Source organism: Podarcis tiliguerta (assembly GCF_965153285.1).
Source record: "Podarcis tiliguerta genome assembly, chromosome: 3".
NCBI classification, from domain to species: domain Eukaryota; kingdom Metazoa; phylum Chordata; class Lepidosauria; order Squamata; family Lacertidae; genus Podarcis; species Podarcis tiliguerta.
The window spans coordinates 98,330,797-98,346,850 of NC_139536.1; the positions used below are offsets into that span (position 1 = coordinate 98,330,797).

The 16,054-nt window shown below is 41.9% G+C and overlaps 1 long non-coding RNA gene across 1 annotated transcript; it reads right to left on the reverse strand.

Annotated features, from left to right (window-relative positions):
* Positions 1–519: 519 nt before the first annotated feature.
* On the reverse strand, positions 520–14,588 carry LOC310673484. Its single transcript, XR_014509065.1, has 3 exons — positions 14,516–14,588; positions 2,052–2,159; positions 520–1,042 (listed from the first exon to the last, which is right to left on the reverse strand). It is a non-coding gene; the product is annotated as an uncharacterized lncRNA (long non-coding RNA).
* Between the last annotated feature and the right edge of the window lie 1,466 nt (positions 14,589–16,054).

The following is a 16,054-nucleotide window of genomic DNA, read 5'->3' on the forward strand; positions in this document are numbered from 1 at the left end:
GGTGCTGCCGTAGTCTCCTCTGCTAAAGTAGAATGGGACAGTAGAGCTGATAGCTGGTGGGGAGAGCTGTCCTAGGATTCCCAACGCATGAAGACTCAATAGCAAACAATAAGCTCCACGACTCACCTCACATCTATAAAGAGGTTCCAGATCAGGCTAAGCTCTGGACTTGGTTAAATCTGATACTCAGAGAGAGGAAGCATGGATAGGTGCAACAGTTTGTATGTGATCTGTGTGATGAAGTAAAGGACACTGTCAGCACAATCCTATGCATGCTTCTCAGAATTAAGTTCTTGAAAGAGGCTTGTGCCCCAGTACGTGTTTAGGACACCGGCCTGAAAAAAATATAATAGGTATAAAGGAAACTCCTACATTTCTCCTGGATCTCTATGCTGTAAAAATGAGACTAGTCGCACAGTGGTCAATGTTTAAAAATCTGAAATAGACTGCAGTCAGTAAAAGGAAGATGGTTTTAGATATGTCAGAGATGAGGATGTTTAATGGTGCTCATTTTCTGGGAGTTGTTGCATATTATAGATCAGAGACGGGGAAATATATATCTATATATCTATATACACATACATATCATTTTTGACAATCATTTAACATAATTTTTTATCTTGTACAGTGTTTTAGACTTCCACCAACCGCATCTGAAGATTTTTCAGTCTTTATCACTTAGTCTACATTTCTCAATTTATTACTTTTAATTGCCCTTAACTAATAACTCTCTCCATAGTCTTCTCTGCAATATTCCGCATAGTCCTCCTAACAAAACGTCTTGCAATCCTACTAGCGTAATCTGTTTATTGCAATTGCTTTTCAAATAATTCAAATATTTACTCCAGTCCTCTAAGAATCTCTGGCCCCGCAGGTTTCGAATCCTTCCTGTCATCTTATCTAATTCTGCATAATCCATTAATTTCATTTGCCACTCTTCTTTCGTAGGTAATTCTTCTTGTTTCCATTTTTGTGCCAATAATATTCTTGCTGCCGTTGTTGCATAAAAACAGTTTACTGTCCTGTCTGTTAATATCCTCCCCTACAATGCCAAGTAAAAATGCTTTTGGTTTTTTTTAATAATGTCTATTTTGACATCTTTTTCATCTCATTATATATCATTTCCCAGAAGCTTTTCACTTTCTTACATTCCCACCACATGTGATAAAAAGACCCATCAGAGATGGGTAACCTGTGGCTCTCCCAGATGCTGGCTTGACTCCATCTTCCATAAGCTCCAGCCACCATGGCCAACAGACGGGTAATTCAGCAACTACTGAAAGACCACAGATTCCCCATCACTGTTCCAGGCAGACGTTCATTCTCCCTGATGGAACAAGTCTGTACTCTGTTAGTGCTCTTTTCAGCAGATTGTAGCAGTAGTAAAATAAAGAAGGAAAGCAGAGTAAGAAGCGTTGGTACTGACTTTTCCTGCAGCTTGTTGGCTATACAGTATAGCTCAGCTTCTTTACTTACATTTAAACTGTCAGCTTAGATGCCTCCAGCAACATGATGATCTGGACTCTCTGGTACCTGCGCATTTTACTCAGGAGGTGGCTGTGATTGATGCTGTATCAAGAGCAAATTCACAGTAGAGGGAAATACATTTATGTGAAACTTCCTTTGGAAAGTTTTCCTCCCCCTCTCCAAAGTAGCTTTTGTGTAGCAGAAGCCGGTCCTTCACAGCGAGTAAAGCCTTAAATACAAGTAGAATTGAGCTATTGAGTGGTAGATGTTTATATGTAATGTATACAGAACATTACACGGAGGCAGAATCCCAGTATGTGCCATAGTGTTCAGAAAATGAGATTCAATTATATTTCTAGAGAATATTTCTGTACTTTGCTGCTGTTGTGTATTTTTGGAGGCACAGCGGTATTTTTATGTCTTGAGCAATTTCCTCTAAAAAGTGGTTTTCTGCCAATTTAGTTGCTTCAGAGATGGTGTCTGGTATAGCACTATCTTTTCACTTAACTAATAACACACCATTTTCTATAAGGATTAAAAAAAACACCATGTTACTTATGTGATTCCTCCCCCAAACTGCTTACTTGTAAACACCCATCTTGATTTTCGGACCTCAGGTATGGTTTTCCTGCAGGAAGGTACCAAGCAACTTCTGGTGGGGAGCTGAGTGAGAGCATTTCATAGGCACTGCTCTATCATGAGAAGGAACAAAGAAACAGATGGAATATAATAATAATATAATAATAATTTATTATTTATACCCTGCCCATCTGGCTGGGTTTCCCCAGCCACTCTGGGCAGCTTCCAACACAATATTAAAATACAGTAATGCATCAAACATTAAAAGCTTCCCTAAACAGGGCTGCCTTCAGATGTCGTCTAAAAGTCTGGTAGTTGTTCTTTTTGACATCTGGTGGGAGGGCGTTCCACAGGGCGGGTGCCACTACCAAGAAGGCCCTCTGCCTGGTTCCCTGTAACTTGGCTTCTCTCAGTGAGGGAACCGCCAGCAGGCCCTCGGCGCTGGACCTCAGTGTCCGGGTAGAACGATGGGGGTGGAGACGCTACTGGACCGAGGCTGTTTAGGGCTTTAAAGGTCAACACCAACACTTTGAATTGTGCTCGGAAACGTACTGGGAGCCAATGTAGGTCTTTCAAGTGGTCTTGGCGGCCGCTCCCAGTCACCAGTCTAGCTGCAGCATTCTGGATTAGTTGTAGTTTCCGGGTCAGCTTCAAAGGTAGCCCCACATAGAGCGCATTGCAGTAGTCCAAGCGGGAGATAACCAGAGCATGCACCACTCTGGCAAGACAGTTCACGGGCAGATAGGGTCTCAGCCTGCGTACCAGGTGAAGCTGGTAAACAGCTGCCCTGGACAGAGAATTGAACTGCGCCTCCATGGACAGCTGTGAGTCCAAAATGACTCCCAGGCTGCGCACCTGGTCCTTCTGGGGCACAGTTACCCCATTCAGGACCAGGGAGTCTTCCACACCTGCCCTCCTTCTGTCCCCCAAAAGCAGTACTTCTGTCTTGTCAGGATTCAACCTCAATCTGTTAGCCGCCATCCATCCTCCAACCACCTCCAGACACTCACACAGGACCTTCACCGCTTTCACTGGTTCTGATTTGCAATCCTGACCATGTCTACTCAGAAGTAAGTTCTATTGAATTCAGTGGGGATTACTCCAAGGTTAGTGGGGCTAGGACTGCAGCATTAGTTTCATAAATACTTTTAAGTATGATAACTTATAAGAAAGACAAACAGTTATTCTATACGGGGCCAACATCAAAACTTGGCATCATTAGGTACCGTATTTTTTGCTCTATAAGACTCACTTTTTCACTCCTAAAAAGTAAGGGGAAGCGTGTGAATGGAGCGAATGCAGGCTGCGCAGGTATCCCAGAAGCCAGAACAGCAAGAATGTTTGCTGCTTTCACTGCGCAGTGATCCCTCTTGCTGTTCTAGCTTCTGAGATTCAGAAATTTTTTTTCTTGTTTTCCTCCTCCAAAAACTAGGTGCGTCTTGTCGTCTGATGCGTCTTATAGAGCGAAAAATACGGTACTTCTCAAGAGTACACCCCTGCAGGGGGCCCTGTGCTACTGTAATACAACTGTAACGCACAATCATTTTCTCACTCTTTTTTTACTGCATATTTTAAAGTGGTGTTTGCATCTAAATTACCTAGCTGACTTGAGACTTGCATCATTGACAATGGTACATGAGTGTTCTTCCTAGCAAAAGAACATAGGCAAAGAGAGAAAGGTCTCCATCACCTAAAATGTACTGCAAAGCCTTGCCTTGGAAAAGCCATTTCTCATCCTTCTTGAAAAGTAGTCTTGCCCAACATTCATTGGTGCATAAGTAACACTTTCTATCTGAAAAGACGGTACTGTTATTCCCTGGACACCTGATGGTAAATGCTTCTGTCACTCATGTCAGGATCTTTGTCTTGAATGTACAGCGAGGCTTTCTGCTAATACAGAGATGGTCAAAGTGGTGCCTTTCAGATATTGTTCGACTCCAACTCCCATCAGCACCAGCCAGCATGGAGCATGGGAAGTGTAGTCCAATGATATCTGGAAAGAACCATGTTGGCTACTCTTTTCTCTAAGAAGAAACTCCTTGTGTGGCTGCTGCTGCTGTTATATTTTATTTGTATCCTGCCCATCTGACTGGATTGCCCTTTATGCATAAATCGCCATTCCAATTTAGATATTCTCTTCAATAACTGTTCTGAGGAATGTAGGTTGATGGCTGAAACACAGCACACAACCTTTCCAACTTAAAGGAGAAGCCTAAAAAAGTTATTTTTTAAAAAAGTCTCCTACCTATATGCCCTATAGAAATTTTATTCCCCCTCTCTCTGTCTGGATGTCTCTCTCTGTCTCTCTATCTCCCCCCCAACCTGCCTGCATTTCCACCCTTTTCACTATACGCATCCCCCAGAATTTGGTAATAGGTTAATGATGGAAACCAGCAGCTTATAACTATGATGCTGATATGGACAGATCAGTATTTACCTAGGAAGGGGGTGATTCAGCTTTGGCCAATTCTCTAGTGGCCACATGTCAGCAGTGGGTGTGGCTAAAAGTGGGTGTGGACACCACATCTTCCTTATTCTTACACACACACACACACACACACACACAAACACACACACACACCGTATTTTTCCATCTATAAGACGCCCCTATTTTGGGGAACTCAGATTTAAGAAAATCCACCCTTGGCACTATCTGTGTATACGACACCCCCTTAATTTTGGGCATTATTTTTAGGAAAAAAACCTAGTCTTATACATGGAAAAATATGGCATTTCACTGCACATTTTTATTTACTTCAACACATGATGCTTTGAATATGCAACGTCATCTGGTGTGCAATCTGAAATACAGAACAAAAGACCCATTGCGAGATTACGAGCCAAGTGATGGACAAATATTCACTGTCCTTAGTCTGAAGGACTATTGTAATTCAGAATGGGAGAAAGGGAGAGCAGTGCACTGTCTTGCACCACCCAGGAGTTGTGTTCCTTTGGAGAGCTGAAGATGCGATGGAGACTGCCGTAGCTTTAAGAAATATGATTTATTCACATATTTCCACCTTCAGTCTGCATGGAAGGAGTCCAGAATTTACAGCATGGTCATATCAAGAGAGACTTGTTTCCCACAGCAGTGCAGCACTGGAGTGCAAGGCATGTCTACCAGCCAGCCTTCAGCCAGCCTGCCCAAGATGGATCTGCTCCTTTGTTCTCCCCTCCTTCTTCCCAGCACACCTTGCCCTAAAGGCTCTCTTTTCCTGCCATCTCAAACACACACCCCATCACCATGGCAACCTCTGTCTTCCCAGGCCCAGGATTCATCTCAGATGTACCATCAACACCATTCTTCATGTTAATGCCTCTATCCCAGGTGAGACACCAGCTTGGAAGGAAACTTAGCCTCCAATCTTCCCTTCAGTATTACAAATAATCAAAATCCTACCATTTATTAATTTCTAGGGTTGGGGGGGTGTCCCTTCAAATCTATAACAATATGGCATTTGTTCTCCTCCTGATTCATAAAAGGCATTCATTTTCAACGGCTTGGCTCATATTGTTGTGAATGTGAGGTTTTTCCTCTTTGCTGTTTAGTAAAAGATAATAAAAAAACCAGTCTAGTAATTGTATCTCTTCTGTGAAATACCCTCCGTAATTAGGCAGTAGGAAATGAAAGGCTGTATATTTCAGAGTGATTATAGCACACCTCATGTTGTTTTATAAGGCTTGAAATCTAATGTAAAGTGACCACCGGAGAATTGTAGTAATTGCCCTAAAAACACATCTTGGAAAGTCAGGTTCTGGTTGTTATTATGAAATGCAATATGCAAGTAAAAATTAGTACAAGTTCTTAAAAGGCCCTGTAAGCATTGCTGTGGATTCACTAGAGGAGCAATGAATTAAGCTGATATCCTAATGTTCAGATGGTTACTTTTATGCCAAAGAGGTTCTCAAAATGTGTTCAATGGACCGCAGGTGGTTTGCAAGCTCCATTCTGCTTTTCCACACAGCTCCCTGTTCTTCCAAATTTAGAAGCTGGATGAATTCTGAATTTGATCTGAGGCTAAAGCTGAGAAATATTATATGTGACTTATAGCAGTGGAAAGCAGGATGGGGCTGGTGTCCATCTGGCTGAGTCACTGCAGCATCCTAGGACAGAGAGGAGTGGTGTTTTAAGATACTCTTTAAAGATAATACATTCCTTATTAACCTTTTGTACAGTTTTCCCTCCAACTCTCCCTGTTATTTTGGTGATATGTAAGTATTCAATCCAGCATCTTAAAAACCAGATACATCACCTTCCCAACAAAGGTCCCTATAGTTAAAGCTATGGTTTCCCCAGTAGTGAGGAATGGAAGTGAGAGCTGGACCATAAAGAAGGCTGATCGCCGAAGAATTGATGCTTGTGAATTATGGTGCTGGAGGAGACTCTTGAGAGTCCCATGGACTGCAAGAAGATCAAACCTATCCATTCTGAAGGAAATCAGCCCTGAGTGCTCACTGGAAGGACAGATCCTGAAGCTGAGGCTCCAGTACTTTGGCCACCTCATGAGAAGAGAAGACTCCCTGGAAAAGACCCTGATGTTGGGAAAGATGGAGGGCACAAGGAGAAGGGGACGACAGTGGACGAGATGGCTGGATAGTGTTCTCGAAGCTGCCAGCATGAGTTTGACCAAACTGCGGGAGGCAGTGGAAGACAGGAGTGCCTGGCATGCTCTGGTCCATGGGGTCATGAAGAGTCGGACATGACTAAATGACTAAACAACAACAACAAGAAGTATTCAATCATTTTAGATAACCATTCTGTTTTTGTGGGGACGCTGTTACTTCCAGTGTTTTTCCAAATGTAAATTTAAACATTTTTTAAAGTTCATTATAGATGCTATCCCAGAATCTTCCTATCTCTTTGTACTCCCACCACATGTGTAAGAAGGTGCCTGCCCCGTTGTTACATCGATGATATCCATCACTGCAGTTTTTATACATTTTGGCCAACCTGACTGGGGTCAGATACAATCTGTATTGCATCTTCATTATGTTTTCTCTTAGATTGTAGCATGCCAGAAAATTCATATTCCGTTTCCACAGCCGTTCCCATTGACTCATAAAGATGTTTTTTCCTATATCCTGGATCTTAAAAACTACGTGGAGAAAGTAGATATTGAATGAATCTAGAAAATGGAGAGAAGATAATGAAATTAGAGTGGAGAATAACTGAGTGAAGAGATTTTTCAAAAAGAAATGCCTTTAGGATTAGGTCAATTAAACATAAATCAATACATTGAGAAGGGTTGGATGTCAAATCACTTTGGGTGTGTTCGTGTGGAGTAGATATATAGGTAAATGGAATTTATTGTATAGTATGTATAGTATAGTTTTGTATTATGGTGTCGATATTATATAGGTCTGTATTTTAGTATATTGTAGTGTATAATGGTGTATTGTATTGTGTGTTTTGTGTTATATGTTATATGTAAAGTAAATCTCAATTAAAAAGTTTTTTTAAAAGAGAGAGAGAGGGGAGTGGTGAGGTGGCAGCAAACCTGATATGGTGCAAATGTTCTGGCAGAGACCATTGGGCACTCTTCCCATTGTGTTTGCACCATGCTGACCTCACTGTCACTGCCCTCCTCCTCCTCCCATGTCCCTCAGCTGTGCAAAGGTCAGATGAGTGGTGTGGCCTCACAACACCATCCACCACAACACAGAACTTTGCTTAAAAAAACCAAAACAAACTCTGTTGCATTAGAAAGCTTAGAGTATTGTTATGAAAACATGAATCATGTAAGTGCCTTGATTTGTGAAACAAAAGAAAATCTGGTGTTGTTGTTTTTAATAAAAAAAAATGGATCTAAAAAAAAAAGTGTGAGCACCTTTGTCTTACGGAAATTCTGTTATCCCTTAAATGAAAAAGGGAAACCTCCTTTTCCTAGTCACCAGCATAATTTCAAATAATTTCAACTATTTATATATGATGGTTGGCTGTAACAAAACACGAGAATGGGAATGGAAGAGAACCCATGAACTACTCTCTTGGATCCATCTAATCCAATCCATGTCTTCAACATGTCAGGGGAAATGAATATGGTATTGAGTAATCAGATTTGCACTGCTCTCTAATCCTCTAATCCTGTCACGGCTTGTAGCCAGTGTCCCCCCCCCCCCCAAAAGAAAAATAGCGGGTGGAGGAGCTCAACAACTTGTGTGTCTGGATTTTCATTTTTTGAAATATGGCAACCCTACCATAAATGATTTGGAATTCTGTAAACATTTAATCGGATTCACCTTGCATTCTTAATATATTTGCTATACCTACCACCCCTGACCATTGGCTATGCTAACTGGGGCTGATGGGAGCTGTAGTCCAGAAACATGTGGAGGGCCACAGGTTTCTTACCCTTCCACAGACTGTTGTTTCCAAGTTATGAATTGTTTCCAGGCTATGTTCCTCTGTAAATAAGGGGCCCCTACAGGTGTCTTTTTAAAAATTGTGCTTTCGTGACAATTTTCGCTCATGGTGATGTTGGGATGGTGGTTATACGCAATCCGGCTTTCAATGTGGATAGTGCCTGCAACAATTTTGGGACAGACATATTGTTTAGTTTCTGCCCAGTGCATTCCCTGTAGCTTCTTGCTGAAATCCTGAAACTTTTCATATGGGAATGTTCCAGTCTTCTTTTTTTGCCCCACTTATTAAAAATTGTATTTTATTTAGAACATTTATATACTGCTTGCATACACACACACACACACACACACACACACACACAGTGGTACCTCGGGTTAAGAACTTAATTTGTTCCGGAAGTCTGTTCTTAACCTGAAACTGTTCTTAACCTGAAGCACCACTTTAGCTAATGGGGCCTCCCGCTGCTGCCGTGCTGCTGCCACACAATTTCTGTTCTCATCCTGAAGCAAAGTTCTTAACCTGAGGTACTATCTATGGGTTAGCGGAGTCTGTAACCTGAAGCATCTGTAACCTGAAGCGTCTGTAACCCGAGGTACCACTGTGTGTGTATATATATATATATATGTGTGTGTGTGTGTGTGTGTGTGTGTGTGTATGTATATATCCAAGCAGTGTGCTATAATTTTGCTGTGCAAAAGACCACCCCATCAGACAGTAATAATGCGGTGAAGTTGAGGAAGCATTGCAGAACAATTAGTAATGCAATATAATGTGTGGATGGTTCAGTACAAAACCATCACTAATGCACATAAATTAACTGAGTTTATTACAGGTTGCAGTAAATGCCCACAAGCCTCCCCACCCCCCAAAAAGTCTGGTGGGGCCAAGGATTCCCCTTGAAATTTTTTAAGAGACAAAGAGACAGTGAATATTTTGGACATGCACTTTTGTTATCCCTCCCCATTCCCCCCAGAAAACCCCACCCTCTGCTAAGCCTTTTCTTCAAAATGGAAACATATTTGAAGTATTTTGCTCCCTCTATTGAAATCTGAATTAATCTTATAACAGCAATCCATAAAATAAGCCACAGCAATAATATACTGATTTTATAGAACAGCATGCATTAAGCGAATATAATTGATTTCCAGGGGGGAAAGAATGACCCCTTACCTATGTTGCATTGCAGTGCGTCTTGCCCCGGTGAGCAACGGTTCACTCCCTTTATTAATAGGAAGGACTTAAATCTTCACAAAAGCTGCAATAAATGCTTCTCTTTTTATTAATAAATTCATATATCATTGTTTAGTAGCCACTCTGTTCCACTGCCATACTTTTCCCATTCACTTTTATCAGGGTACTTTTATGCAAAGTTAAAATATTATTATTACTATTATCGGCATTGAATCTAAATGGGAAAGTAATTGAATTTAAACAGGAGATGCCCTCAATTTAAAGCCACAGGGGGAAATGATTAAATTTAATAGAAGGCAAGGTTTCTAAACACAGGCAGGCAGGAGTTTGGGCAGAGTTTTGAAAGTGAAAGCTAATGTCCTTATCTGCACTGCAGCTTCAGGTGTTAACGCTGCATGGGAAAAAGTTTATACTGTAAGGCAGGGGGAGCCAACAGCGTGCCCTCCTGACGTTTTTGGACCCCGACTCCCACTGGCCCCATATATCAGAGCCAGAGGTGGCTTGCCAGGTGGGGCACAGCTGTTAATGCTAGTTCCCCAGCAGGTGGGTTGCTGTTACTTACTGGGAAGGAGAAGGAAAGGCAGTGGTGTAGCACGGGTTGCCAGTGCCCGGGGCCATGTGGGAGAGAGGGAAACAGATGGAGTATGCATGCACATTCAACTGCCTAACAGCGTCCACATCACCCAGGAGATTGCAGCGCCACAGAGATAAGAAAAAAAGAGTCGTTCTGTCGTCTGGAGATGTCACTTCCTGGTTCTCATGGAGAAGTCGTTTTCAACAGACCCCAGTGACAGAAGCGTGCAGCTGTACTGAGGCAACACTGGCTGTTAAAATTTTGCACCCCCTAATTTTTTTGTGCCCGGGGTGACCATCCCTGTGACTCCCCCCCCCCCCCCGCTATGCCACTGGGGGAAGGTGTGAGGCAGTAGGGAGTTCAGCATGGTGGAAATACAATAGAAAGAGTGCTAGATTGGCTTCACCAGTGTATTTGCTCCATGTTGACTTCCGTGCCGCCTCTCCCTCTTGGCAAGCAACAGCAACCCTCCTGCTGGCAGCCTAGTGTAGCAGCTCTGCCCTACCTGGTGAGCTGCTTCTGAGCATGGCCAATAGCCCAGGATGATGGGAATTGTAGTCCTACAACATCTGGAAGGTGCTATAGCTCACATGGCTTAAGAGATGAAATCAAACCAAATCTACACACTGTGACAGAGAAAGAATAGATTCTGTTTGAAACTATTTACATTCCCATTTGATGTTTCATTCATGTGATCTCCATTTTGTGTCTCTTTTTTTTGTTTCATTCTGGGCACAACCATTGTTGTTTTCTTTTTTCCTTTTTACAAACAATTACGTGTATTTGCATTTTGGAATGTAAAAGTCAGAGGAATCAAGGCATGTTCACTTAGTGCTCCTCAGATCCTCTCTTTGGTGCTTGTTTTTGTTTGAATGCTACGTCTATTAGCTTCCCTTGATACTTTCGTTTCCTTTCATGCCACAATTGCTAATCCTTTTCCTCGGCTTTGGTAACTTAGGCTCTCCTATGCACACAGCCATATCTGAATCATGGACTGCGCTAAAAAGGTAAAATAAAATAACCTAATCAAAGTCACCTGCATGCATACAAAAAAGAATATTCTATTGTTTAATTTAGCAGCTTGAACAGACCATTGATGTTTTTCTACAAAAGCATGGAGACGGGGGAATTTTTTGGGATGTTTGGGGGAGTAGATTAGATTGATTGATTTATAATTTCTAAAATATGTGGCTGGCCTTATTTGCAGGCAGCAGCACCCGCAGCAAGTGTAAAAGTAAGCAAAAATATGGTATGCAAAGCAGTTCATAAAAACTTTAAAGGAAACAACGTAATCAACACCTATCACTAACCAAAACAGCATAGAAGAAGGTGGTTCTCCATATCCAAGACCCATCAGCTGAGGAAATGAGCATCACTTAATTACAAGAGGTGAGCTGGGATGGAGGAGGGTGATTTGGAATTTGCCAGCCATCTTGTCAAATGGAACATCCCATTAGGGAAAAAGTGTAGGGATGCAGGTAGCGCTGTGGTCTAAACCACTGAGTTTCTTGGGCTTTCTGATTGGAAGGTTGGCGGTTTGAATCCCCGCAACAAGGTGAGCTCCCATTGCTCTGTCCCAGCTCCTGCCAATCTAGCAATTTGAAAGCACGCCAGTGCACGTAGATAAATAGGTACCACTGTGGAGGAAAGGTAAATGGTAATTCTGTGTGCTCTGGTTTCCATCACAGTGTCCCATTGTGCCAGAAACGGTTTAGTCATGCTGGCCACATGACATGGAAAGCTGTCTGTGGACGAACGCCGGCTCCCTTGGCCTGAAAGCGAGATGAGCACCACAACCCCATAGTCATCTTTGATTGGACTTAACTGTCCAGGGGTCTTTTACCTTTTTTTAAACCATACCATTAGGGGAAAAGGTCATGTCTTCTCTTTATGATTTTGGCCACCAGAGGGAGAAACATTTTCCTGTTGTCTGTCACAAAATAGAGCTACATGGCACTGAATGAACAGTACTTCTGTATTTTAAGAAGCACTTGGGTTTTGTTTGATCTTTCCTAAAATTTCAGGTTTCCCATGTGGAACAATGCAGACTACGCAATCTAAAACGTAACATTCTGCAGGTTTTGTTGGAATTTATATTATTTTACTGCAAATTAATAAAATACTATATATATATATATATATATATATATATATATATATATATATAATTTGCACTATTTCTAATTATCCTGGTTTTAAATAGTTACGTATTTTATATGAATAACAGTATACAGTGGTACTTTGAGTTAAGTACTTAATTCGTTCCAGAGGTCCGTTCTTAACCTGAAACTGTTCTTAACCTGAAGCACCACTTTAGCTAATGGGGCCTCCTGCTGCCGCCGTGCCGTTCTTATCCTGAAGCAAAGTTCTTAACCTGAAACACTATTTCTGGGTTAGCGGAGTGTGTAACCTGAAGTGTATGTAACCCGCGGTACCACTGTATACTTAAGCACTTTTTATACATTTATATGGACAGACAGACAACCAGATAGATAGATTCAACTGGAGCTGAAACAGTATATAAACAAACATATTTAGTGTACAATTTTTAAAGCACAGATAAAAATAACATCTGTTCTGGACATACTTAAACGATCAAATAAGAGAAATATCTGCATGGTGGCTCATTTAAAGTGGGATGTGACCAATACTTTTCATTGTCATGCTATTGTCTTTTGTCCCATCATACCAGGTGGTAAATGCTATGAGGGAATGGCTGCTATTGGTCATATTCAGACAAATGACCCCGGAATGACTCTTCATTGCCTGAAAAATGAACACCTATGTGCACATATTTTTAACGGAAGCTGTGCTAATGGATCCCTTTTTTGTTTCATATAGATATTAGTGATTGTGTGCTCTCTTTTTAAATGTTACTGAAATGATTGTCTGAGTTGGTGCTCCTAACTCATCACTTCATCACAGGTTAACTCAACCACTCTTTGGGATGCCAAATAGATGACAATAACTGAAGGTTAGAGTTCATCACTGTTCATGTAAAATCCCATTTCTCATGATCAGCAGGTGATATTGTTACTGTTAGGAAATCAAAAACCTATTGCCAGTGGACCGAGGTTTGGTTTTAGTCATTCCTACGTGGGAAAAAAAGCCATTTGGAGGCAGAAAAATATTTCCACTCAAAGATGAGACAGCCTTTACCAGATGTTGTAACTAGTTGCCTGAATTAATGAGATGTTGTCTAGGAACAGTCGGCTGTAGTAGAACGTCTCCAATTAAGTGATAAAGACTAAGGTCATGATGACAGAAGAATGCTGGTACTAGGGACTTCCAAAAAGAAAATAAAAAACCACAATGCTGACAATGAACCTTTTCTTTCAAATATGAGTGGCTAATTGGCATTGCAATAGTCCAAAGGTGTAGACATCCTTCTTGCTTAAGTTAATATGTACAAGAACAGCAAAGGCTGTTTACACACTGGAGATGAAGAAAACACTTTAATTCTAATCTGTGTCACTTTCCATGTGGTCCAAGAAAACAGAGGAGGAAAGAGAAAAATGGAACAGCTGAAGCACAGGTAAGCTCCAATGCCAGTGTTGGGAGGGTGGCTGTGACCTACCATACTGGCCACTACAAACATTTTCTGCTTCTAAATGCTGCCCTTTGATTGTTTTCACTTGCTCACAGCAGCCAGATTATGATGCATTGCCCCGTTAATTGCCCCTTGACTAGCTTTCCTCAGTTCTTCATTATGGTGAATTTTCTGTTCCTGGCAGTGGGACGGTAGGAGGGAAATGTGTTCCAAGTTAATCAAAATTCATTTTTTATACATTAACCCCCCCTCTCTCTGTGTGTGAAATCATTAACATTAGACACTCCTGCACAGAAACTGAAACTAAGGGACATTTAAAATTGGCTACTTAAGGGAGGAAATTTTAGACTACAGTGGTACCTCTGGTTAAGAACTTAATTTGTCCCAGAGCCCGTTCTTAACCTGAAATTGTTCTTAACCTGAGGTACCACTTTAACTAATGGGGCCTCCCACTGCTGCTGCACTGCCGCCACGTGATTTCTGTTCTCATCCTGAGGTAAAGTTTTTAACCCAAGGTACTACTTCCGGGTTAGCATAGTCTATAACCTGAAGTGTTTGTAACCCAAGGTACCACTGTATTCATCAGCAGTCCCACTGCCATGCTCAATAAGGAATTGTAAATGTGACAGAACAGAAAGCTTTCAATGAAAATGACTTTTGCCAAATGAGACAGGCCACCTTCACACCATACATTTATAGCACTATGATATCACTATAAAGGATGGCTTCCCGAAAAGAACGGCTCAGGATCGCAATACCTCAAGAGCCGCCTCTTCCCATATGAACCTACCTGGTCCCTGAGATCATCTTCTGAGGCCCTTCTTTGTGTGCCTCCTCCTCAAGAGGTCTGGAGGGTGGCAACACGCAGTGGCTCCCCATCTGTGGGATGCTCTCCCCAGGGAAGTTTGCCTGAATGTGGATTAAAAGCCATATAAGCAAACTTAGTAGTGTCAGTTGAGTGCTGGTGGTTGCTAGGTTGCGGAGGTCCTTGTGACACGCCCTTCATTGTGACACCTCCCTCTGCTAGCTCCTTGGTCACTAGGGCTCTAGAGGCATAGCCATCTCCTTTGGTTTGATCATTCAGGGAGTGAGAAAGCAATGGATGGAGATGTAAGTAGACTTTCTCATCAGCATCTGCATTCTCTGCTGATAATGCTCCATGACAGTCTTAGGGAACATTTACAATAGGGAGGTCGTAAGGAAAAGCAGGACATTCCAGGACCACATTAGAAACTGGGACAGCTTCTCTAAATCTGGGACATGGGGGCACTTGGGGGGGTCTGTTACTTGGCCTTTGCCACCAGAGTTGTATTTTCAAGACTTGCCCTGTTGACACCCAATGCCCTTTTGTGTTGCGGGGGGGGGGAGGTTATTGGGTTGTTTTTATTATGTATTTTGTATTTTGATATTGTGATCTTATCCTGTGAACTGCCCTGAAACCTGTGGGTATAGGGCGGTATACAAATTTAATTAATAACAACTATAATAGATGGTTGTAACCTGCCCTGGGACCTGCTGGTGAAGGAGGGTAATAAAATGAATAAATATCCAAGAGGTGATTTCTGTTTCAGCAATATAGGACCAAAGAGGCAGATAGTAGATTAGATAGCTAATGCTCAGTAAGTGCAGGAACAACGGAAGCTTGAATATAGAGGAATAAATTTCATTTTACATATTTGTGAAAAGCTGAATGTGGATTAAAACTTAGCAGCTTAGTAGTGTCAGTTGAGAGGAGTGTCAGTTGAGTGCTGGTGGTTGCTAGGTTGCAGAGGTCCTTGTGACACACCCTTCATTGTGACACCTCCCTCTGCTGGCTCCTTGGTCACTAGGGCTCTAGAGGCATAGCCATCTCCTTTGATTTGACCATTCAGCGACTGAGAAAGTGGATGGAGATGTAAGTAGACTTTCTCATCAGCATCTGCATTCTGTGCCAGTATTGGTCCATGACATTCTTAGGGAACAGTTAAAAGATTAAGATCAGGAATAATTTAAATGCTTCAGCCAGCCCTTCTGGGCATCTTTATGACTCCACCCACTGTTTTGTAACAGTGAAGGGAAGTGACTGTGGATTCTGCTTATACTTTAGGAAAAGCAAAACTAATAAGATATCACGCCTTGCAAAAGGGCGTTCTTTTTAGGCTAGCGACAAAAGAGTCATTTGATAACTCGCCATGGGAGCATTAATGGGGGTGGGAAGGGAGAAACGAAGTTATTACAGGCTGGGATTTTTTTAGATCTTTTCTCCCAGTGAGTTGCCTTAATTCCGAATGACAAGTGCTCAAGCCTCCCCAAGTGTACCTTAGGACCGCAACCCAAAGAACACTTAGGC